This window comes from Lactuca virosa, chromosome 9 (genome assembly GCF_052849685.1).
Source record: "Lactuca virosa cultivar CGN04683 chromosome 9, Lactuca_virosa_CGN04683_v6, whole genome shotgun sequence".
Classification (NCBI taxonomy): Eukaryota; Viridiplantae; Streptophyta; class Magnoliopsida; order Asterales; family Asteraceae; genus Lactuca; species Lactuca virosa.
The window spans coordinates 206,416,738-206,432,553 of NC_136434.1; positions in this window are offsets into that span (position 1 = coordinate 206,416,738).

The window sequence follows — 15,816 nt, forward strand, 5'->3', positions numbered from 1 at the left end:
TCAGCTATATAAGGAGCCTCCTGGTTCATGTTTTTGGTCACTGATTTCTTTGGAAGAAACCCTAAGGCCGAAATTGCATACTCTCTCCATCCTCTCTCCTCCAAGTTTCCTTCTTGCTAGTTCTTGGGTGTGATTCCATTAGAGGCATTACATTTGTGGTGCTAAGCTTCCAAGAAGATCAAGATCAAGATCAAGAGGATTATCAATTGTTTGCTATAACAATTGAAAGGTATGTAACTCCTAAACCCTAGTTTGTTAATTTCGAAATTAGCCTCTCTCCTCTAGGGTTCTTGTTTTGCAATTCAAAGTTGTATGTTCAATAGTTAAAACATAGATCCAAAGTAGGTTGCATGTGAACTTAGGAATTGTTTTCTAGTTTATTTGTTTTACCTAAAACCCATCAGTGGTATCAGAGCCATTGTTGTTTTAAATTGAATTGCTACAATTGTTGAATTGCAAATTAGGGTTTATAGCTATTAAACCCTAAAGGCCAAAATTTTCGATTTCTAGGGTTTTGGATCAAAGGGTTTTTTCGAAAACCCTAGCCTCCAAAGAACCCTAATCGAAATTAGGGTTAGGGTTTTGAAAACCCTAGCCTCCTCCCTTGTAAATTTCGAAATATGCTAGAGGATAACCAGGGTTTCTTGTTTTGGATAATTGTTACTTAATTAGATTAATTGGATAATTATCCTTACCCTAATTTTCGAAATTTAGAGGGATAAGGATTAAGATTAAATTAATGGATTAATTTAATTAGATAATCCTTACAAGATTTAATAATTTGATTAATAGTTAATTAAAAGATAAATATTAAATCTAGTTAATTGGTTTATTTAAATTTAAATTTAATAGCTTAAATTTCGAAATTTATAAACCCTTGAAGTTTTAAAATGTTTTAAAACACACCTTATATATATATTATAATTAAAAGTTTAATATTATATATGTATAAGAATATGGTCAGTCAAATCGCTAGTATGCCTCATTCACGAAGCTAATCTATAAGGGGGGTATAAGGAAACTGCCTATAAAATGGTAGTTGAATGGGTGTCCACTCTCACCCACCGCTTCCTTGATTAGTGGAGGGTCGTTAGCAGAACAGATTTGATAGGACAACTACTTCTCATTAAAAGTATAATGATATTAAAAGTACTAGAACATTATTTTCAAAAATCCCAACTCTAGTTACTTTAGGAAAAATGTGAAAAGTATGCTAATCCATGAAATTGCACATTATGCTTTATTGGTCGTTAGTGGAGCGTGTGTGGTTAACCAGCACACTAAAAGGCACTAATAAAGAGTAGTAATGGGTATCTCATAATTGTCATTTTGATGGAGCGTGTGTGGTTTACCAGCACATCAATAGTTAATGATAAAGACAATGAGGTTACCAAGCACATTTGCATGGTTATTCACATCTTGTTTGTGATCCTCGGCATCCCAGTCACAAATAGAAGAGCATAATCTGAGATTAAAACATGCCATTGAATAGTTTCAATGTATCTCAAAAGAATTAGGAATTTCACTTCGTTTGTTTCGTCTAATGGTGGAATTGGTGAATCGTCATTCGCCTACCTTTATGAAATTTGCACTTGGATCTCGGCATCCCATTTCTGAGTTGTGAATCTTCATAGTTGGATCCTAACCTTGATATTATATCTTTGGGTTATTCTATTAAGGTATCTTGAAATCTAACTAAAACTTTCTTTCTTTGAAGATGTCTACTCCTGGAAACACTTCTACTTCATCCTCCTCCAACCAAAACTTCTCTTTGCTCAATATCTGCTCCAAAGTCGTTATGGATGGCTCAAACTATAACGATTGGATGCGCAACATCAAGATGGCTCTTCGTTTCGAGAACAAAGAATATGTTCTTGAAAAGGAGCTCAAAGAGCTTGATGAGAATGAAGCTACTCCTGAAGATCTTGCTGCCTACAAGAAACATTACGATGATGCTACCAAAGTGGCATGCATCATGGTGGCAACTATGTCCCCAGAACTGCAGAGGTACTATGAGGACTACTGGCCTTTCGAGATGAACAAGGACCTTATGGAAAAGTACCATAAGCGAGCTCGTCAAGAAAAGTTCGAAGTAGTCAAGTCACTCATGGCTTGCAAGATGAAGGATGGGGAGTCGGTAGTGTCACATGTGCAAAGAATGCAACGCTACATAGAGCGTTTGGTCAAGCTCAATATTCACTTTGATGAGGAATTGGCCATTGACATGGTCTTGAACTCACTTCCTGAATGTTATGGTCAGTTTATTCTAACTTACCATTTGAACAATACTGAGCAGACCTTGGCCCAATTGCACAACTTGTTGCAGACAGCTGAGGCAGGGATGAAGGGTAAAAGTATACCCTCCACACCTACGAGTGCCCCTGTTTTGGCTATTGGACAGGGAAAGGGGAAAAAGAGGAAAGGTCCTCCCAAGCAAAACTGGAAGAGCAAGGCTCAAGCTGGGTCATCTAGTAATGGCCCAAAGGCTAAGCCCAATTCCACTCCCCATGTTTCTGATCCAAAAGAGGCAGTTTGCTTTTACTGCAACCAAAAGGGGCATTGGAAGAGATCTTGCCCACAATATCTGCAAGATATCAAGGATGGCAAAGTGAAGCCATCTTCGGCAGGTATTTACACTATTTCTGCTAATAACTCATTATCTTCTCGTTCATGGGTCCTTGATACAGGATGTGGTTTTCATATCTGTTCTGATTTGCAGGGTCTAAAGGAAAGTGAGGAGATAGAGCGAGGAAGGATAAACCTGATCATGGGAAACAGAAAGTCTTCACCAGTAACCAAGATCGGAGTTTATCAGCTTCTGCTTAGTAATGATGTTAGATTAGATTTAATAAATTGTTGCTATTCGTCTGAGATGACGAGAAACATTATTTCATTTCATGCATTGTTCAGACAAGGTTTTACATATTCTTTTAATGATTTGAATGGTTCAATTTCTGTTTATAAGAATGGTGTTTTTATGTTTGAAGCTTTGCCTTGTAATGGTGTGTATGAAACAGTGACTTGTGTTGATAGCCTAGGAAATAGTGTACTTAACATTGACTTGTCTAATAGTGTAGACAAGGCATGCTTGTGGCATTGTCGTCTTGGACACATCAACAAGAAACGCATAGCCCAACTCCAAAAGGATGGAGTGTTGGAATCATTTGACCTAAAGTCAGATGACATGTGTGAATCTTGTCTTTTGGGAAAGATGACAAAATCACCATTCACAGGGTCTTGTGAAAGAGGTGAAGGTCTGTTGGATCTCATACACACGGATGTGTGTGGGCCCTTCAGATCAACTACAAGAGATGCTAATCGATTCTATGTGACTTTCACTGACGATTATAGCAGATATGGATATATCTACTTGATCAAGCATAAGTCAGAAACTTTTGAAAAGTTCAAAGAGTTTAAGCATGAAGTCGAAAATCAATTGGGCAGAAAGATAAAGATACTTAGATCCGATAGAGGCGGGGAGTATCTTAGTATCGAGTTTAACGACTATCTGAAAGAATGTGGGATAGTCTCACAATTGACTCCTCCTAGGACACCACAGTTAAATGGTGTAGCTGAGAGGCGTAATCGAACCTTGTTAGACATGGTTCGTTCTATGATGAGTCGGGCTTCGCTTCCCATTCACTTCTGGGGGTATGCCTTAGAGACAGCCGCCCACATCCTCAATCTTGTCCCTACAAAGAAGGTTGCCAAAACACCTCACGAAATGTGGACAGGGAAAGTTCCCTCGTTAGCACACATTAAAGTCTGGGGTTGTGAAGCTTTCGTAAGACGAGAGACTCACGACAAGCTAGCAGCTAGAAGTGAGAAATGTGTTTTCATTGGTTACCCAAAGCAGTCTTTTGGATATTTGTTCTACAGGCCTAGTGAGAATGTGGTCTTTGTAGCACGAAGAGGAGTCTTTCTTGAAAGAGAGCTCATATTCAAAGAGGACAGTGGGAGCACTATTGACCTTGAAGAAATTCAAGAGTCATCCAATGAAGGAACCTTAGATGACACTAGCACTCAACCAGAGGAAACAGTTCCTGTTGAACCAATCGATAACTCATTACCTCTTAGAAGATCCACTAGGATGAGTGTGCCACCTGAGTTGTATGGTTTTCATATTACTTCAGATGGTGACACATTCATAAGTGACAGAACACTGGTAAACTTAGATGAACCAGTCACTTATAAGGAAGCAATGGCAGGCCCAGAGGCTTCCAAGTGGAAAGAGGCAATGGACAGCGAGATTAAGTCCATGTATGACAACCAAGTTTGGAATTTGGTTGATAGTGCACCAGGTCGTAAGACAGTTGGGTGCAAATGGATCTTCAAGAAGAAGACAGACATGGATGGAAATGTGCACACATTCAAGGCTCGACTGGTTGCAAAAGGTTTCACTCAAACCCCAGGGGTTGACTATGATGAAACCTTCTCGCCAGTGGCTAAGATTAAATCTATTAGGATATTGCTCGCCATAGCTGCCTTTCATGATTATGAAATCTGGCAGATGGATGTCAAAACTGCTTTCCTTAATGGGAAGTTGGCTGAAGATGTTTACATGAGTCAGCCAGAGGGTTTTGTTGATGCAAAGTTCCCTAATAGAGTGTGCAAGCTTGAGAAATCCATTTATGGATTGAAACAAGCATCTCGCAGTTGGAATCTTTGCTTCCATGAGAAAGTCAAAGAATTTGGTTTCTCTAGAAGTGAAGATGAGTTCTGTGTGTATATCAAAGCTAGTGGGAGTATAGTAACTTTTCTGGTGTTGTATGTCGATGACATATTACTCATTGGTAACGACGTTCCAACCTTGAAAGAAGTTAAGTCTTGGCTTGGAAAGTGTTTTGCCATGAAAGACCTTGGAGAAGCTGCCTATATTCTTGGGATTAGAATATTGAGAGATAGAAAGAAAAGACTAATTGGACTTAGTCAGAGCACATACTTGGATAAGGTACTAAAGAGGTTTAGTATGGAAAATTCCAAGAAGGGAGAGCTACCTATCCAGAGCAATACCAAATTGAGTAAGACTCAATGCCCAAGTACAGATGTTGAAATAGATGACATGAGTCATGTACCTTATGCTTCCGCTGTCGGATCGATCATGTACGCTATGACATGTACTCGCCCTGATGTGGCATTTGCTTTGAGCATGGTCAGTCGCTATCAGGGAAACCCAGGTAGAGCTCATTGGATAGCAGTTAAGAATATACTCAAGTATTTGCGAAGGACAAAGGACTGGGTCCTTGTGCTTGGTGGCAGTGATACTTTGAGAGTAGATGGTTACAGTGATGCCAGCTTTCAGACGGATAGAGATAACTTCCGTTCTCAGTCAGGCTGGGTGTTTTTACTGAATGGAGGAGCAGTTACTTGGAAGAGTTCCAAGCAAAATACGGTGGCTGATTCTACTTGTGAATCAGAGTACATAGCAGCAAGTGAAGCGTCGAAAGAAGCAGCTTGGTTGAGGAACTTCATCGGAGATCTCGGAGTTGTTCCAACCATCCAGGAGCCTATGGAACTGTTCTGCGATAATGAAGGAGCGGTTGCCTTGACAAAGGAACCGAGAGATCATGGTAAGACCAGACATATCGACAGAAAGTACCATTTCATCAGACATAGAGTAGAAGAAGGCCATCTTATAGTAAAGAGGGTGTCATCTGAAGATAACCCAGCAGATCCTCTCACAAAGGGTCTGAGTAGGGCTAAGCATATTCAGCATGCTCGGAGCATAGGACTGAAAGATGATATTAGTTTTAGTAGTTAGATTAGTTTTTGAAACTTGTAACAAAGTAAATGTAATTGACTTTTGGTGATTAAATAATAAAGTATTATTTATAAGTTTGGCTACTACCTTTTGTCAATTGTTTATTATTGTGTTTCATTTTTGCATGTTTTACTTCCTGAATAATGAGATTATTCAAACTCCACAGTCGCTCGTACTCTTGGAAGTAAGTAGTGAATTAAGACTGTCATGAATTGGATTGCAGATTGTCTAAGGATAGACATGGCAATAGAATTGCTGCAATGTTCATGAGTACTCAGAAATTGAGATTTGAGTATTGGATAAACCCTCGCTCAGAGTATTACTTCATGGAATTCATCACGAGTAATACTGAGACGATAATATCTTATAATCTTGAAACGAAGATATATGAGTTGTAATTTACAAGTCGGTTGTGCATTGGTGATACGAAAACGCATCAGTAACTTGGTGTTATAAAACGTATTGTCATGCATAATTTGATGAGTAAAAGATACAAGCATATGAGTCAACGTTTATTCGTTCCTTTTGCCCTAACAGGAAAAGCGATATCTGTGGGCCCCTCGATGATTTGGTGTTGACTTATGTGCTGGGCCCAGCCAGGACTAAATTGATGTGTTCAATTAGAAGTCCTACATCATCACAAATCAGGAATCGGGAAACATAGATTCTGGACAAAGAGATTGATTACATTCCATGTCTTATGTCTAGGGATATCTAGCAGAACGAAGGATTATATGATCACTTATCTTAGGACACGTAACTGACTGGGTCAGAGTTCGGCAGCAGCTTTTTGGAAGCTACAATTTGTTGGTCAAATTTAGAAGGCATACTAGCAATTATAGTTACAGACTTATCCAAGTGGGAGACTGTTGGATTAGGTGTCTAAGCCCATAACTATAATTGGTATGTACTTGAATTGATAGCAGCACAGTCCTTTTGGGTTGCCCTCAACCTAGCAACTGGACAAGGAAATTATGAAAGGAGAGATATTAATTTATAAGATTAATGAATTAATATAAATGATTTATTAATATGTTAAAAGATTAATATATTAATAAGAAATCATTATGTTTAATTAATTGTTAGCCAGAAATTAATCAGAATTGATTTTGGGGTTAAAAGAATTAATTATAAGGTGCAGGGACTAGTTTGCAATTATCTAATAGTTGAGTGGAAGGCTCTAGAACCCCCTTGGAAGAGGGTGGACGAAATCTTTAGGGGAAACCCTAATAATTTCGTCCATAGGGGCTTGGATAAGGCCCTTGGGTTTGCTTAGGCCCTAAGCAAAGGATAACTAGGGTTTCCCTTAAACCCTAGATCCCTCAGCTATATAAGGAGCCTCCTGGTTCATGTTTTTGGTCACTGATTTCTTTGGAAGAAACCCTAAGGCCGAAATTGCATACTCTCTCCATCCTCTCTCCTCCAAGTTTCCTTCTTGCTAGTTCTTGGGTGTGATTCCATTAGAGGCATTACATTTGTGGTGCTAAGCTTCCAAGAAGATCAAGATCAAGATCAAGAGGATTATCAATTGTTTGCTATAACAATTGAAAGGTATGTAACTCCTAAACCCTAGTTTGTTAATTTCGAAATTAGCCTCTCTCCTCTAGGGTTCTTGTTTTGCAATTCAAAGTTGTATGTTCAATAGTTAAAACATAGATCCAAAGTAGGTTGCATGTGAACTTAGGAATTGTTTTCTAGTTTATTTGTTTTACCTAAAACCCATCAATAACACTAAAAGCAAAACCTTTAAACTTTATAACTAAAACTCCATTTGCAACAAAATACCATATCAAGATTCTTCAAAACCGTAGCACTACAAGAAAAAAGGGTATCAAAGACTGACATAATCAGTCTTTGATAGTCAACAATCAGTCTCTGATGAGAATCAGTCCCCAGCTAGTCCCTGAAGCCTAGTCCTAGATAGTCGATTTTTAATCTATCCGGAACTGAAAATCAGTCTCTAATACATCTAAGTATCAAAGACAGAAAACCGGTCTTTGATGATATCTCATTCAATCTCTAAATTGTATTCTTCAAATTCTCGATTTAATGCCAAATCAGTCCCTGATACTATCTTTTAGGGACTGAATATTAGCCCTTTATGATATATCATTCGGTCTCCAATATGTTTCAATGAAATCTATATTCTATGTCGATTCAATCTCTGATACTATCTTTCAAGGACTAAATATTAGTCTTTGATACTATCATGTTCAGTAGTTATGATTTTGGAACTGAATATCACTCTTTTACATTATCATATTTAGTCTCTAATATTATTTTCCAGTTACTAAATATTAGTTTCGGATGCAAGTTTATTTAGTCCCTAAACCTGATTTTTCAAGCACTAAATATCAATCTCATATATATTTTCATTCAATCTCTAAGCTGATTTTTCAGGGAATGGATATAAAGTGCTTTACATATCAAATCAATTACACAAAATATTATGCCAACATTAAATATAAACTTTCAATCATTTAGATATGTAAAAAATCACACTAACACATGAGCATTCTATCTAATCAAGCTTTTCTTAAGATCTTTTTGTTGTCTACAAATATTATCACTATTTAACCTGAGCATCACGGTCGGGGTCATAATCAACTTCCACAATGACATCATTTGCTATAAAAGGCACATAGCCATTCACGTCCAACTATTTCAAAGTGAGCAAATGCTCACATTACCTACAAAGAACACAAAGTGTGCAATAAGTTAATTGTATGTTCACTAATCATCGGTTTAAATTTTCCTATTCAACTTTTTATGTTTAGTTGTCTTCGTTATACAAAAAAATACATGTGTCCCGTATACGCCTCTAAATCCTCTTCGAAATCCAAGCAACATGTTTGACATAGAGAACTTATTTGTAGTATAGATTAGAAGGCTCTGAATATATAAAAAGAATGAATAGGTAAGGAAGTTTCAAATAGGATCATACATCATTGAGAAAGGCAACACCATTACTATAAATCAAGTGTGGGGCATTTCCATCATTGTTACCTACAAATATCAACCTTGGCAACAACAATAATGTGAATACATTTAGTTCAAATACATAATCATTAAACAATTGATCAATATCAAATCAAGAGTAAATAATTGTTAAAAGGATCACATACCAAGTGACTTACATGAACCATAAAAAATAATCAAATATGCTTTAGCAACTGCTTCATCGTCCAATTCATCAAAACCATTCATATCATCTTTGAGACCTTTAATTCCATATCAGGCTACTGCAAGTATTTAACTATGAATCCAATTTTCTGATGGATGAATCCTAGATACAACAAGATGTTAAGATAGGTCTATACCCAAAGTACAAAAAAATAAGAAAAAAAACTTTACCAGCCAAGATCATCATGTAAGCCTACACAAAGAGGGATAACGAAATATAGGTTAATTAGTGAAAAAAAGTTTATAGTAAATAACCAACAGAACTTCAAAATGAACCTTATTTAACCTAAGATTCAAACAAGTAAGTACAAACTAGAATAATTGAAAAAACTTACATAGACAAATAAATGAAAACCCAAAAGAATTGGCTTTTTTCTTGGTTTTAGATAAAACACCGGTTAAAGTCAAAGAAATCTCACTTACAAAGACATGTCAAGTAGTTCAGTACCTGTTTACATATTTTAAATAGAAATTGTTTGTTCAAGTGGTCTTTATGTATAATTGAACTAATAAGTGACTAAATTGATACATGGAGCTATCAAATGTGACTTTTAGGAATGAATCTTTTTGTTATATGCTATCAAATACGTCACTTACCTAAAACCAAAACTTCTACTCTTACAATGGCATAAACCCTCATTCTATATTAGAATATTTAACATTGGGATTTTAATTACGATGAGGTTTTTATAAGTACAATGACATAGGTAAAATGAGATATTCACATAAAGAAATGACATTAGAAAAAACATCCATAAAATCAAAACGTTCATATAAATCAGAACCCATGATATTAGATAATAATATTCAAATAATATTAAATTGGAATATATTATATCGGAAGTAGAAACATAAAACAGATGTTATCATAACTCACAACAATCTTGAAACGGATGATGATGAAAGCGACAAAGAGTATGTGTTAGAGAAGAAACGAAAGAAAAGAGACCAGACCTAACCTGAATCGAGAAAAAGAGAGTTGACCGTGTCGACAAAGGCGCAACACGAGGACGAAGGGTGATGATAAATGCAACTTTTGGTGACTGGTTTCGAAGAAGACGGAGTAGAAATGAGCAACGAGGGTCGTTAGGTTTTGGAATAGAAGGCCACCGTAGATTGATTCTAAATCAACGTCAATTAGGGATAAATTAATTTGGGGGAGATAAAAATATTAGGCGGTATCTAAAATTGTGTGATTTTAGGATTTTGGAAGATAATCAAATTATTTAAAAATATTATGTTGTGTTTTTGGCGGCATCGAAATCGCGGCGAGTTTTAATCCAAAACTTAAACTTTATAAGTATTTTATAATATTAAACTGAATGTATCAATTACAGAATTATTTTAATATTAGATTAGATATATATTTATATCAAACTAAAACGAATTTAATATATTTAATAGATTAATTTATTCTTTGTTTATAAAATAATACCTTAATACAGTAGTAATTTAACAATTAGAAATTTATTTTGGGATTCAATCGTTCCCCATATGTATAAGTGCACTAAAAAATACAATTAAATAAGCTGAAATTTAAAATTATAATTAAAACTATAATTTTGAGTTTGTAATACTAATTTGTATATGAGTGTCTAACTACAAAAGGCTAATTATGTATGTTTATGTATAAAATTAATTATACAACATGTCTATTAGGGACTAAAATTCTGTCTTTAATAAGCTTCCCAATTAATGAATAATTTAGTGCAATCGTATAAAAGATTGAAATTCCGTCTGTAATATTATTACACAGTCAAAACTAGCATATGTCTATCATGGGTTAAAATCCCTCATAACTTCCCTTCCAAATTCAAAATTGGTGATAGAATATCTATGACTAAAATTCAGTCCCTAAAATGATGTAATCAAAATAGCATATGTCATTGATTCATCCATCTCTGATATATGGTATACATTTAATTAAATAACAAGTCATGATTTTATCAAAATAGTATATGCGATTGATTCATCCGTCTCTGATATATGGTATATATTTAACTACATAACAAGTCTCAAAGACTAAAATTCTAATGATTCTCACCAAAGTCAAACATGGATAGTCTATCTAAGACTCGGTCCCTAATACATGTTCTTTAAAATAATATTCGTGATTGATTTAATCAGTCTCTAATATATGACATCTATGACTAAATAATCTGTCTTAGATACTAAAACTCAGTCGGTTATAAGTGTTCATTTGAATGTTGAATAGTGTATGTCTATTAGGGACTGAAATTCAGTTTTCAAAAAATTCACATCCAAAAGAAAAATTGGTGCAGTTGTATTAATGACTGGAATTTAGTCCCTAAAAAGTTACATACACAATCAAAACTAAAACAGGACTATTAGGGACTGAAATTCAGTCCCACGTAACTTTCTCTCCAAAGTCTAAGTTGGCACTAAACTATTCGAGACTGAAATTCAGTCCCAGTGTGTTTCCACCCAAACCTAAATTGGCACAAACATATTAGGGACTAATTTTAGTCTTGAATAAGTTTGGTCAGTCTCTAAAGATTCATACATTAAAATCAGTCCTATATGGTATTTAAGACTAATTCATCGGTCCTAGATACATGATATCCAAGACTAATTAATCAGTCTCTAATATCTTGTGGTGTAGCCACTTTTCCTCACATCCATCACAATCTTTCTATCCGATTCCCTTGCATAAAAAGCCACCGAAAAAAAATTACTCTTAGTTTAAGTTAAATCATTAGCATTCAAGAAACAACTTAACAAAAGAATCAAGAATCACCTAAATCTCCTGCTTGCAAGTTCTTTAACGTTATGAAATCTCTAAGGCCTTTTAAAACATACATTTTGCTGTTAAAATGTGGCCAATAACGCAGGGAAAGATCCCATTCAATAACTTCTGGGAAATGATTTTGTTTAAAAATCAAAATCATGCATATTTATTAATATTACTACATTCTAAATCTACGCAATTAGAATCCAAATATTGTAAATTCTTTGCCTTTCTTCACCTCTGCATGTACCTTTGGAATTATAAACCGGCCTAACTTCGATCCAGTATCACTAGCAGTCGGTACTTTCTCAAACAATGGAATCAATGATTCCGATTCCGGGCTAATGCATTCAGTCCTTGAACAGTCCATGCATATCACCCCATGGAAATCCAGCAGCGAATACTTACCAAGTGACATAATACATCCACAATGGACAAGCTGCAAAATGCAAATGAATAAATATTGGTTTGCATATTCAAAAATACATGTTTACTAATAAAAAAAGTACCCTTGATTTAAGAAGAAATCGAAGGGGCAAATTGGAATTTTACTCACCTTCCCACAAGAGTCACAGTCCCTCCTCCTACTAGGGGTGAGCAAAAACCGCACCGCAACTAAAATTAACCGCAAAAACCGCATAAACCGCAATCGAAAAACCGCAACCGCAATAAAAACCGATGGTGAGGTTCTCTGTTTTTCAAAAACCGCAAATTTGCGGTGCGGTGTGGTTATTAGTTTTCAGAAACCGTAAAAAAACCGCACCGCACCGCATAGATTATATACAATTTTTTATCAATTATTAGTTTATTAAATATTAAAAATAAGACAAGTTTCATGAATGAAAGACGGATAAAATACTAGAAGACAAAAGTGTTGGTTTTTTCTTATGTTTAACTTTGAAAAATGATGAAATTAGACAATTTTAAGATATTTATTGTTAATTACTATTGATTTGACGTTTTTAAGATATTAGTTGTTTTTTGTTTAAGTTAAATAGTTAATTGTCTTATACCTTATGGTTTTTTTTATTATTATTACAGGTAATATGTTTGAACGCTTAAAACTATTTGAGCTCTAAACTGTGGTTAAAAACCACACAAAATAACCGCACCAAATCCATGCGGTTAATAACCACAACACAAAAAAAAAAAAAAAAACCGCACCGCAAAAATAACCGCACCATGCGGTTTTGAAAATGGATTAACCGCATTTGCGGTTAGTGGTGAGGTTTTGGCTAATAACCGCACCGCGCTCACCCCTACCTTTAACCATTTTCTTTTGAATGAAATGTTTCACAGAATCGTCCCATATTGTATAAATAGCTATAAGGATTCAAGATACAAATTGGGTTAGAAAAGATTTTACATTTTTAAAGATTATGGTCATCAAATCTTGCATCCCTACAAAACTTTATGCACAAAAAAGAAAAGATAGCTAGAATCGTTTTCTTTCCTTTCTTGTTTGAGTTTGAATCCTCAAACATTGTCAATTGGATGTTTTAAATCGTATTGAAAACCATTCTAATTTCGTTGGATTTTAAATCGGGGTTTGTATAAATGAAGTATGAATTCAACATGCAAGTTATGAACTATTGCAAGAGTACTACAAATCACAATTTCCCACAGAGAATCGACGATAAATAATCATAGAACTAACACATATAAGATCGGCATGGAGATGGCATGGAGATTACAGAATACACTGATCCAATCGGAATTAAACTAAAGTAGTTATGAACGATGTATAGGAAATTCAACTGTATCGAAGTGTGAGATAGGAGAGAGGAGGCTTACGAGCAGCGATTGCAGAGCTGGGCGAATTCACTGTTGCGGAGTTTCCATCCATTGCTCAAGCAATCGGAGGAAGAGTCCTTGCAATAGAAGCAAGAATTGTTCGATGATGAAGAAGCCATATAGGTTCCAGAAGAAATCAAGAAACCCTACTAGCCTAGTGATTGTTCGGTGATGGGGTTTGATTTAGAACCCCTTTTCTCGAAAACATCGAAGAAGGGAAATTTGGAATGTAATTTATGACAGACCCGAAGAACACAAACCCACAATCCGGGCAAATGATCCAGCTCATCATAATAGTCGTCCGTCGGAAATGTGGATTGATTATCTCTTGTGTGATAAAAGATAATTGTTTTGGATTGATGGGATATCATTGCATATGTAGAAATTATAGAAGGAACTACAACTCTACAAGAGCATGAACTCGTTGGATAAGAGGAGGAACTCTGATGATCATATGGTGAAGACTGAAGAAGAACCCTACTCACTCAAATATGTAGAGGCAACCAGTTTTTTCAAAATTGATAAATTGATATAAATATATATATTTTTTTAATTATATAAATGGTAAGCTAAATAATAATTTTAAAATGAATTAAATTAGAGATGATTTGCAAATTTCGTTTAGGTGATAGATTTTCTAACATTGAGAACGGACAATGTTTTCGCAGCTATAGGTGACAATGAAAGATGAAAAATGAAAAGAAATCTGGTTAAGAACGTTTAGTTTGACTTGTTTTTGATATAATGTCTCTCTGCTCACAAATTGTGGTATTTTTCGGGGTTCGGGTGGTTATTTATAGTTTATGCTTTGTATAACCTCCTTCACCGCATCATATGGCTTATTAGGGTCGGATGGGGGTATCCATGGTTAATGCTTTGGATACCCTTTTTTGCCATTACTGCTAGGGGTGAGCATGGTGCGGTTTGGTGCGGTTTTAGGGCCAAACCAAACCGCAAACCGCAAGGTGCGGTTTTTGAATTCTAAAAACCGTTGGGTGCGGTTTTTCAATGGTTCGGTTTTGCGGTTTTTGAGTGCGGTTTAGGTTTGTACCGGTTTGGTGTCAGTTTTAAACCGAGTCAAACATATGGTGCGGTTTTTTATGTTCACCGATATGATTTTTTTTAACCATGGTGTTCATGTGAAGATTTATGATTGTATGATATGATGTCATTTCGTTTCCTCACATTTAGAAGCTGTAATTTTGAGTTTTTTATGTTGTTTACTTGATCACTTCATTCGCAACCCATATCCCAAGCTCATTTTTTTTATTCAATTTGTGCTTAGAAGTTACAAGCTTGCAAGTTGTAGCCCACATAGTATTTACACTTTACAGATAATCATTAAGTCACAAACACAAAGTGTCAAACTCACATATTAAACCTAATACCTAATTACTAATTACCTTCAAGTTCAATATATAATATATGTATAAATTATAATTTATTAGTTTTTTAAATAACATGTATAATTGTATAATATAAATTAGTGATTTATTTTATTGTTAATAAGCTTGCGGTGTGGTTCGGTTTTGGTGGTACGGTTTCTAGATAAAAACCGCACCGCACCAATAAATTCGGTTTTTCAAAAAAATGAAATTCGCACCATCGGTTTTTGCGTCGGTTTTGATTTTTCGGTGGCGGTTTATTACGGTTTTTGCGGTTTTTCTTTTACCGGTTCGGTTTTTGCTCACCCCTAATTGCTGCTAAATATAATAAGCAAAAATTTTGCATTTTTAAAATGGGGGATTCTTGTATAATGAAATAATATCATTCGTTAACCATATTAGAACAATACGATAATCTCAATACTTCATAATATCATCACATCGTGAACATTTCTTGACCTCCTATGAAATTGCGTTGACATGCAACATGTCCCTTCGATGTTAACAAAATAGATAAAGATTTGATAGTAGATTTGAAATTCAAGTCATGTGGTTTTCATGGTATTTCGAACCCAATGAGTTTCGTTCTAATCAAATCAACTTATATAAGGGGTTAACACCAATAAAACAAGTAAACACACACACATACACATACATGTGTGTATATGAAGAGTCATGTTATATACTGATAAATAATTATTCTACTAATATTTCTATTAAGAAAATTATTAATGCCGTTTATAATTAACATTTGATAATATCATGAATTTAACAAAAACCAAAACAGAGCTAAAAAAATTGGAGTTCTATATCTAAATTGGTAAAAGTAATAGTCACTTGAATGTTGTTGATTTTGAGTTAATAAACTTTATCTTGTAAGTCAGATAGGGTTTGATGTGTTTGAATTAAGGTAATATGTATGTCAAGCTATATTTTGTGCATGT